The sequence below is a fragment of the Berghia stephanieae genome, chromosome 12 (genome assembly GCF_034508935.2).
Source record: "Berghia stephanieae isolate SIO BIC M18660-M18661 chromosome 12, UCSD_Bste_1.3, whole genome shotgun sequence".
NCBI lineage: Eukaryota > Metazoa > Mollusca > Gastropoda > Nudibranchia > Aeolidiidae > Berghia > Berghia stephanieae.
This window is the reverse complement of record NC_088371.1, coordinates 25799815-25809196: the sequence shown is the minus strand read 5'-3', so window position 1 is coordinate 25809196 and position 9382 is coordinate 25799815. Positions and strand designations below refer to the sequence as shown.

General features: G+C 37.5%; 1 protein-coding gene and 1 long non-coding RNA gene across 10 annotated transcripts in view; both read right to left on the bottom strand.

Annotated features, from left to right (window-relative positions):
* The window catches only part of LOC144958336 (uncharacterized), a 61665-nt gene that overhangs the window by 2234 nt on the left and 50049 nt on the right, over positions 1-9382 (bottom strand). The gene's annotated exons all lie outside the window — the stretch shown is intronic.
* Positions 3975-8658, bottom strand: LOC144957873 (uncharacterized). Its single transcript, XR_013642243.1, has 2 exons — positions 7830-8658; positions 3975-4184 (listed from the first exon to the last, which is right to left on the bottom strand). It is a non-coding gene; the product is annotated as an uncharacterized LOC144957873 (long non-coding RNA).

Sequence of the window (9382 nt, the reverse complement as noted above, 5' to 3'; positions counted from 1 at the left end):
TGTAAATGTTGTTTTGTTTCAATGCAGTGAAAAAGATGTTCTAAATATTATTTTTCCTCCACAGCTTCAACACTAGCCAGACAGATGGATATGAATGAGATTAATGAAATCAGTTTTGTTGATTGCTCTGTGGTGGAGTCAGTAGTTGTAGTAGATGATTTTCAAATCAGTTTCAAGAGGAGACAACAGAAACTCTTCCCCATACACCAGAGGAGTGGAATGCCTCAGATGGCATCAGCCAAAGATTACGGCAAGCTGGCCCCAAGAGAGATGACAGATCACTGACAATCCATTAATGGAACAATGGCTGCAGTCGGAACAACTCCATTATAAAAAAAAAAAACCAACTCCATTGTTGAACAAAATACCCTAAAAATTGAATACATGAAATTTAAGATGAGGCATATTAATTATGACACTACTTATAATTAAATTATTCTTTTTATATGTTTTGATATTATAGCTGTCATCTGCATTTTTTGCCAAATTGGGACTTAAAATTTGCCAAAAAAAACCCCCAAAATTTGCCAAGAAATTTGCCAAAAAGACCAAAATTTGCCGAGGAGAACTAAGCCTTTCAGTAAAAATTAACATGCGATACAGAAAAAAATATATATATAAAAGACAATTTATTACATTTAAGGAGGCTACATTTATTAATTTACACAATGTAAAGTGATTTATGCGCCCAAACTTTCAGAAAATCACACACACACACACACACACACAAACGTACACTTTCAGTCAGACTCATCAAAGGCCTAGTTTTCTTTTACTACTCAAAAAAAGAGGCATCGATAAACTTATTGTAGTAAAGGAAAACTAGTCCTTTGATGTTGTTTTCTGTGAGTCTAACGCCTTCTGGAAGACAAGACAGCGGGTGGTTGGATGGGAGCATCACCCTTGAATCATATACCTATGATGTTCGCATGGGTGTACGATCCGATAGTGATGTCGTTTCTTCTTCTCTTTACTAGCCTATCCTGCTTCTTTGGTTTGTGATTGTATTTTTGACAGGGATATTTTTTTTTCTGTAAATCTTCTGCCTGTTGGTTCTTGGTTATTTATAATTTAGCTTATATCTTTAGGTTATGATTTTGATTAACATTTGTACTATTTTTGTTAGATTGCTTGTTTTTTTGTTTCAGAGGTCTCTCATATAACCTCAATTGTGTTGGAAGAGACCTAAAGCAACAAACAAACAAAAACAAAAAAAAAGACAAGACAAGATTGTAAAGAGAAAAGCTTTGCTCAGCATCAGCTGACGAGCATGTTGAGAAGGCATACCGGACGCCAATGCAGCGAGAGCTAGAACATAATCTGCCACAGACTTCCAAAATAGGGTCAGATCTATAATTCCAGTATCAGACTCTCTCACAGCACTGGGCCCCAGTTTCTCAATATACCTCGTGAACTCATGCTGAGGAATGTCACAAAAATTGGGAATTGCAGTGTATGCAGATACACTGCGAGCACAAGACCATTATCCGTAGAGAATAGCTTCCCTTGGTTTGGGGCTAGGCAAAGCTGCAACATTTCTCAAGTTTCGCACCTTTTTTTTTCGTTATTTTGTTTTCGCTTCTTTTTTTTTCCCCAAAATTTGCCACGCGATTTGCCAATTTTCCCAAAATTTGCCATGATTTGCCAATATGGGAAATTTGCGGATCGCCCTGATTTGCGGCCGCAAAAAATGCAGATGACAGTTATAGGAAATTAATTCATGTATGAAAATCACACCTAGGAGTGTTCGCAAATGACGTCATCATTTAGTTTTTATCCATGACCAAATTGGTTTCTAATGTCTTGAATTTGAATATTAATTCAATCACATGTATTTTGAGTCAATTTTAAAAATGGTTTAAAGCAATCCATGGAGACATGTTGCAATACATTGTCCGTAGTGTAGGAAAAATTGGCCTCATAATATCTTAGAAAATCGCAGTTAAAACATGTCTTATGAATTGCCTTAAACCATTTTTAAGATGGTTCTTGAGATTTTTAAATTGTTATTTAGAGTGGTTTTAGTCCTGTATTTATCTCAATCTGTACTTTTGATAGAGCTGATATGTTTTTGTCAAAATTTACTTAAAATCGCATGCGTGCAGTGTTTAAGACCTTTTTTTACTACAATCACTCCATTGTTCCTTATGTTATTGGTAGAACAAATCCTCTGAAATAAATACAGATTGTTATTTTGGCCTATTATCACAAACTTGTACAGTGGCATGGCGATTTAAGACCCTTATCACAAATGTGACTTGGGACTATCCTGGGCATTGGCTAAGCGGCTGGTATAATGATTTATACAAAAGGTCTTACAATATGTAATTGTCTTATGACAATAGGGCAGTTAAAATTTGATTGCTCAACTCAGGATTTTGATGACCTTAAAAAAAAGAAAATTTTTAATGCCCCTTTGTCTTCTGTTTGATAACCGACTCAGGCATGAGAATTCTTGTTTAGTTTTCCAATTTATATCAGACCTATTCCAGAAAAAATTACAGTGAATGCACTTTAATACTTCCTGCAAAACAGGTTTGTTTTTGTTTTTAAGGGTTTTACAGCACTTCCAACACATCAGCGCCAGTAAAAAGGAGTAAAATGGGATAGTCAAAGAGTACTAGATGCCTGATAGGCGACTTGTAGTTATAGGATATAGAAATGTGTTTCCATATGCTTGAACAATAATTAAAACAGCGTGACATTTATGTAGCTCATCACAAAAAGAATACTGCACACAGTATACTTGTATTGATGTACTACATTAATGATTACATTTATTTCCTGATTAGAGAGGTTCAACGATATTTCTAAAAGCACTATTAATCAAAGTCAGCCAGGCTGCCTTGCCAACAGCAAGACGTTCTGTTCAGATGCTCCTTTCTGAGTCCCAATAGGAGAAAAGTTATGATTGCTGTCTCATCATCATACATTTTTACAGTTGTTTTCACCTTCCATGAGGTTGTATAGTGTCAGCATCACAACCACCAATGCTTGTTGAAGACAAAACAAAACACTTAAAAATAACATTAATGGCCCTCTCTCAGCTCATTCTCTGACTCTCATAGACCTCTCTTCTCTCTCTCTCTCTCCACTCCTGACTCTCTGTTTGCAATAATTGCTCTCTCATGTACACTTAACCAATTTAAATTATGACCCTCTTCTCTCTCTCTCTTCTCTCTCTCTCTCTCTCTCTCTCTCTCTCTCTCTCTCTCTCTCTCTCTCTCTCTCTCTCTCTCTCTCTCTCTCTCTCTCTCTCTCTCTCCTCCTCTCTCTCTCTCTCTCTCTCTCTCTCTCTCTCTCTCTCTCTCTCTCTCTCTCTCTCTCTCTCTCTCTCTCTCTCTCTCTCTCTCTCTCTCTCTCTCTCTCTTCTCTCTCTCTCTCTCTCTCTCTCTCTCTCTCTCTCTCTCTCTCTCTTCTTCTCTCTCTCTCTCTCTCTCTCTCTCTCTCTCTCTCTCTCTCTCTCTCTCCTCTCTCTCTCTCTCTCTCTCTCTCTCTCTCTCTCTCTCTCTCTCTCTCTCCTCTCTCTCTCTCTCTCTCTCTCTCCCTCTCTCCCTCTCTCTTCCTCTCTCTTCTCTCTCTCTCTCTCTCTCTCTCTCTCTCTCTCTTCCTCCTTCTCTCTCTCTCTCTCTCTCTCTTTTTTTTTTTTTTTCTCAGTCATTTAATTAGAATTAGAAGGCGAAGAATTATAATGGTTAATCTGAGTTCTTCAAAAAAAATTTTAATGTTTATAATGGCATGACAATGACAGCATGATTACAACTTTTTTGGGGTTAATTTTCTTTTATTTTCATTGATCATTTGCAAATTGTATTGTAAAGTGGATATAAAAATAAACCTGAAATATTAAATTTCAAAAATTATCAAAATGTTATTGTTTCCTGGAGGGTGGGATTATATGACTGGTAAAACTTACCTTTCAATTGTACATTTTGTGATACGATGGGCGGTGTTAATGTTAAATGCCTCTTCTCCTCTATTTTGGGGGTTTCGGTATTGGGGTCATTAGCCAATTTCTTAACATATAACGACTGTCTCCAAGGATCACACCATCCAAAGCCCTGCGATGTGGATCCTCAAATGCAAAGAATAGCCCAGATTTCCTAAAAAAAATTTGCATCATGCACTGAACCAGGCCACTTAGGAACCAAGTTTGTAACTTATAAATTTGCATCAGAGACGACCTAAAAATGGGAGAAGGAAAATTTTGAATATAATAAAACCTGCAATAAAATCTAAATCAGGAAGTGTAGTCAACTTACGTACAGTACAGCTCGCGCACAATGGCCTCTTATAAAATAATAAAATTCCCTTTATTCATCCCATAGGAGAAATTTGTCTCAGGGTCTATTCCAAGGGAAGAATGGAATAACCCAGGCGTCAGGGAATGGAGATGGGATGAGGGTGGGGGAGTAATAGTCATTGGGTGACCTTTTAACAACCATGTACTTTGTGTAACATACCATGACGACTCAACAAAAGGCTAGTGGGAGGCAAGTGACTGACTGATCAATATGTTGATAGTCCTATGCCTAATAAAGCGAATGATGTGTGACAACTGACTGATTGAGTAACTGTGCCTGATGAAAACTGATTGGGTAATGAGCTTTTATGTGAAGCCTGATTATGTCTTTTCTTATCATTGGGACGGTGCTTTACTATTACTAGGTCTTGAAGAGCATTTAGTAATGGTAGTGGCTGAGAGTGGTGGGGTTAGAATGGATGGAGGCAGAGGAGAGGGGAACAGAGGAATAAACCATTGCATTGTTCCAACTTGCACCTTTTTCTGATGTAATGTAAGTGGTAGAAAGGGGGGGGGGGGGGGGGGGGAAGTGATTGGGTAGCTAGGTCTGTCAGATCTCATGAAAGTACTTTGTGATAGACTACCTTCCTATCCAAAGGGTAGCAAGCAATTGTTATTGTCTGTTTCATGCCATAGAAACCGGGATAAACCCTGGCTCCTTGGGCTTCATGCCTCTGAAGGACTGCTATTCATTAAATTTATTTTTTTTCATTTCAAATATTTAAAGATATGTAAACGGGTCTTTGATGTGAAGTTGGTCCCTCTAGCTCAATTATTAGGGTATTCGCTTTACATGCTAAGGGCAAAGTAGAGATTTTTATTTGACCCCACTGACCACCCAGGAATGATGGGGAATCTGTATTTGTTAGATCTAGTGGAAAGTACTTTACAATAAACCTGTGTCCTATCCAAGGGGTAGCAAGCAATTACTATTGTCCGTTTCGCACTAAAGAAACAGAGATAAACTCCCGCTACACCAGCCTTGCAGCTCTGAAGGAGTGAAGGAAGAACTATTTGATGCGATTACTTTCAGCATGATGTCTTTGTGCGGATGTGGTCTGGTGGTATGACACTCGCTTTTGGATCGGAAGGTCCTGGGTTCGAGCCTCGCGCTCGGCACATAGTTGAGTCCTTGGAAAAGGCTCTTTACTTACATTCTCTCACTGTACTCATGTGTAAAATGAGTACCTGGCCGTTCGCAGTGGTGTCTTTGTCCGAAAAATTGTAATATCGCCTAACAGGCGCATGTCTCGTCCTACATGTTAAATGTTGCTGTTGACCAGGGTCCACTTGTAAAGCGCTTTGAGCACATTTAGTGGATATTGCGCTATATAATGCTAAATTTTAATTATTTTTTTAAAAATGTCTTTGTTCTTGACACTTGTGGCTCACCAGTATGGTCTTTGCTTTGTACCCAAAAGATACCTAGTTTGAATATACACCATGGCATGTGGCCATCAACAAGCGACCTCTCCCTAGCTCAATTTGCAACGCTGTGCTGCGGCTGACACCTGAGTTATTCCAGCATTCCCATTGAATAAACCCTAAGACAAATTTCCGCATGAGGACTATTAAAGGGAAATTTATAATTATTATTTACTTTATTGGGAGAAGGTTCCTGTATCACATCATTCATTTAATGACGTAGCCAACTAGTAGCAAATCATGGCATATGGCATTGAAATTAGAATGAATGGCGAAGTGATAAGAATAAGTAGCAATTATGCGAAATGACAATGGAGTGTGTGAGTGCCTGTGTGTATGCATGTGTATCATATTGTACACAAACGTAACTGTCAATGTAACAGTAAATCTTCGGTGGTCGAAATAACAGGGCGCACTAAAATAAAACCTTGAATTAATCAAATCCTTTTTTACATTGGCTAGGTGAAATTAGTTCAAGTAAGGAATGGAATGACAACTAAAAATAATAAGGAAAAAATTTGGGATATTCGAATGAGTTCAAGTTCAAGGAAACTGTACTCGAATATATTACTTTCACTTTTTAAAGTCTATCCAGTGAAATATTTTATTTAAATTGACCGTAGACAACATCTTTGTAATGTGTATTTGAAGTGAAATTTTAAAAACAAGACACAAGTTTTGAAACAACATATTACGATTTTTTAACAGCTTTGGTATAACCGCAAGAGAGGATTTATAATTGATTCATATTAAATTAAATTGAGCTTTATATAGCGCAATATCCACTGAATGTGCTCAAAGCGCTTTACAATAGTTCCCTGGTCAACAGCAACATTTAACATGTAGGACGGGACATGACGCCTGTCAGGCGATATTACAATTTTTCGGACAAAGACAACAGTGTTAACGGCCAGGTACTCATTTTACACCTGAGTACGGTGAGAGAATGTGAGTAAAGAGTCTTTTCCAAGGACTCAACTATGCGCCGAGCACGAGGCTCGAACCCAGGACCTTCCGATATTCTTATTTTTATTTTTGTTGTTTGTATTTCTTGTAATGTTTCGAATGGCTCTGACTTCTGCTTCGTATTGAAATAGCGTCATAGTTTGTATTTTACTCTCTCATCTATTATAATATTATAACGGTAAATCTCATCATTTAAGCTGGGATGAAATAAACTAATTTTCCTTAAGCATTAAGGCAACGTGCACTTATTTGCAGGTCTGATAACCCAATACATCATGAGCTCATTGTTATAATGAAAATCTCAAAAAATTACACAAAATAATGTCCAGTGCAACAATGTTAAACGAGGCCCATATTGCAATCGGATGTCAGACCAGCATATATGCATATAAAGATAACATTCCCTTTTTGCATCCAATGGGGAAATTTGTCTGTCTTTAGGGTCTATTCCAAGGGAATACTGAAATAACCCAGACATCAGCCGCAGTGCAGTGCCGCAAATGGAACTAGGACGAGATGGATTGCTCAAGGCCACACAGTACAACGGGTGATCAAACTAATTACCTTTTGGATACAAAGTAAAGACCACACTGCTGAGCCACGCTTACCCATCGCCTCGAGAGAAAAATCCTATTTTAAAGATTGATTCTCCTCAGCAATTTGTCAGTCCAACTGTACAAATTTTTTCTTCAATTCTAAACTGGTTTTGCTCATGAAAAATGTTCCCTTTCAAAATATTACAATTACAGTGAAAATAATCTCCAACAAGAGCTCGAAAATTGGTTAAGGGAATGCAAAATTCAATAGTGCCAGAGAGCGGTGAAAAAATTTCCATTCCATGTCATACCAGTAACAGTCATAGTGGTTTGTGTGTGATGATTAGAGAGATCTACCAACACTAACACTTAGTTTGACTAGATCTAGTTCAGTTGAGAAGAAGAAGAGGAGGAGGAAGAAGTGGGAGAAGAAGATGAATATGATGATGTTGATGAAGAAGGACGAGGAGGTGTGAAGATGAAGGAGAAGAAGAAGAAGAAGTCTTGGCACCGATTTTGGGTTGGATGCATGAGAATGTAAGAAAACTTCTAGATTAGTCTAGTATGAGATTAGAATTAAAATGAATACAAATACTAACCTTTCCTCCAGAGAAGACGATCAACGTCGTCTTTTACAAGATCACAAAGTATAAAAATGTGTTCACGATGAAAACGGAAATGTTCGTATATTTCATCGTCGTTAAACGAATCGATGGGATTAAGTCTGACCCGAAACACCCTCTCCCGTTGAATCAGTGTTCTCTGACGAATTTGAAACAGCACAGCTGCCGCCATTTTCATGTGTTGACAGTTGTTTTGGCAGTACTGTCAATGACAGTGTCATAGTCATAGTCGTACGAATCACGTCATGTGATCGAGAGTAACTTCGCATTGCTTTGCTTGGCACAAAAATAAAGAAAATAAAAGGGGGTAGGGGGTGTTTTAGCTAAACAACATAATTTTCATATTAAAAAAAAATAAGCTAGTTGTGTGTTTGTTATTCTCTAAATATCTAAATCTAAACTTCGAACCAAGCGAAGCTGAAATCTCAGACTCAGACTCACTGAGTCACTCAACTTCATCAGATTTATTAGTTTCCCGGACAAAAATGTGTGCTTTCGACGATCTGTGACCTTTAAACCGTTTCCATTAGCATTGACAAATATCAACAGATTACTTTTGTCGTTATAATTCTTTTTCTATGTATTTTTTTCTCGCGAACCGAGTCGTCTAACATTGGCCGCCATCTTTGTTGACTTTGTTGACGCCGTTTCTTAGTTACTAGTCAGAGACTAAACGATCAAGTCCGACTCGAGCAAGTGACTAAATCTTGGCCAAACTTAGTCCGAAGGTGACGTGATTTTAGTCTGGGACTAGCTTAGTCAGCTCACATTAAATCCGATTTTTTCTAGTCATTTACTAAAGTCAGAGATAGTCCGGGACTAAGCGCTAGTCCGCGTTCATTAGAACGGGCCCTGGCTGGGAGGGAAACAGTCAAATGTATAGTTATTGTTTTGGGAGATGATATTTTTTTCCTTGTAAATCATCTATCTGTTATGTATGAGTATTATTATATTTGTTATTAAGTTATTTTGAATGTATAATGTAAGCATTTGAGTGCATTCCTCTTTGTTGGAATTTATGTTTGTGTCCGGATGAGACTTATAGGTGATCTCAAACTAAAGTACATTGGTGGTATGCTGTTGGAATCTACATCTGATCCCTATTTGTTCCCAGTTCCCCTTTGTCTTACTTTCTCTTTGTGCATTAATTGTAATTCTAGAACTTTTTACTATCCCATTTTCTTCCTTTTTTACTGACGCTGATATAACCTTTATGTGTTGCAAGCGCCGTAAAACCCTTAAAAACATGTTTAAAAACCCATCAAACTAAGTACACTGATAGTATGCTCTTGGATTCTACATCTGTTCCCTTTTTGAACCATTCTCCCTTGTTTTACTTTTTCTCCATGTCATTCCATGAAAAGAATGTCTGAAAATGTTTCATTTTTGAAATCATAAGAATATTCCTAATCAGAAAGTTTTAAATTGAAAATGTCACCCAAAAATTAATGTTTCTTTGGTATTTTCAAAAATTGATTATTGTAACTCCCTTTTGTCAGGTTTCCCATTGAATTTAACTGGTAAATTGC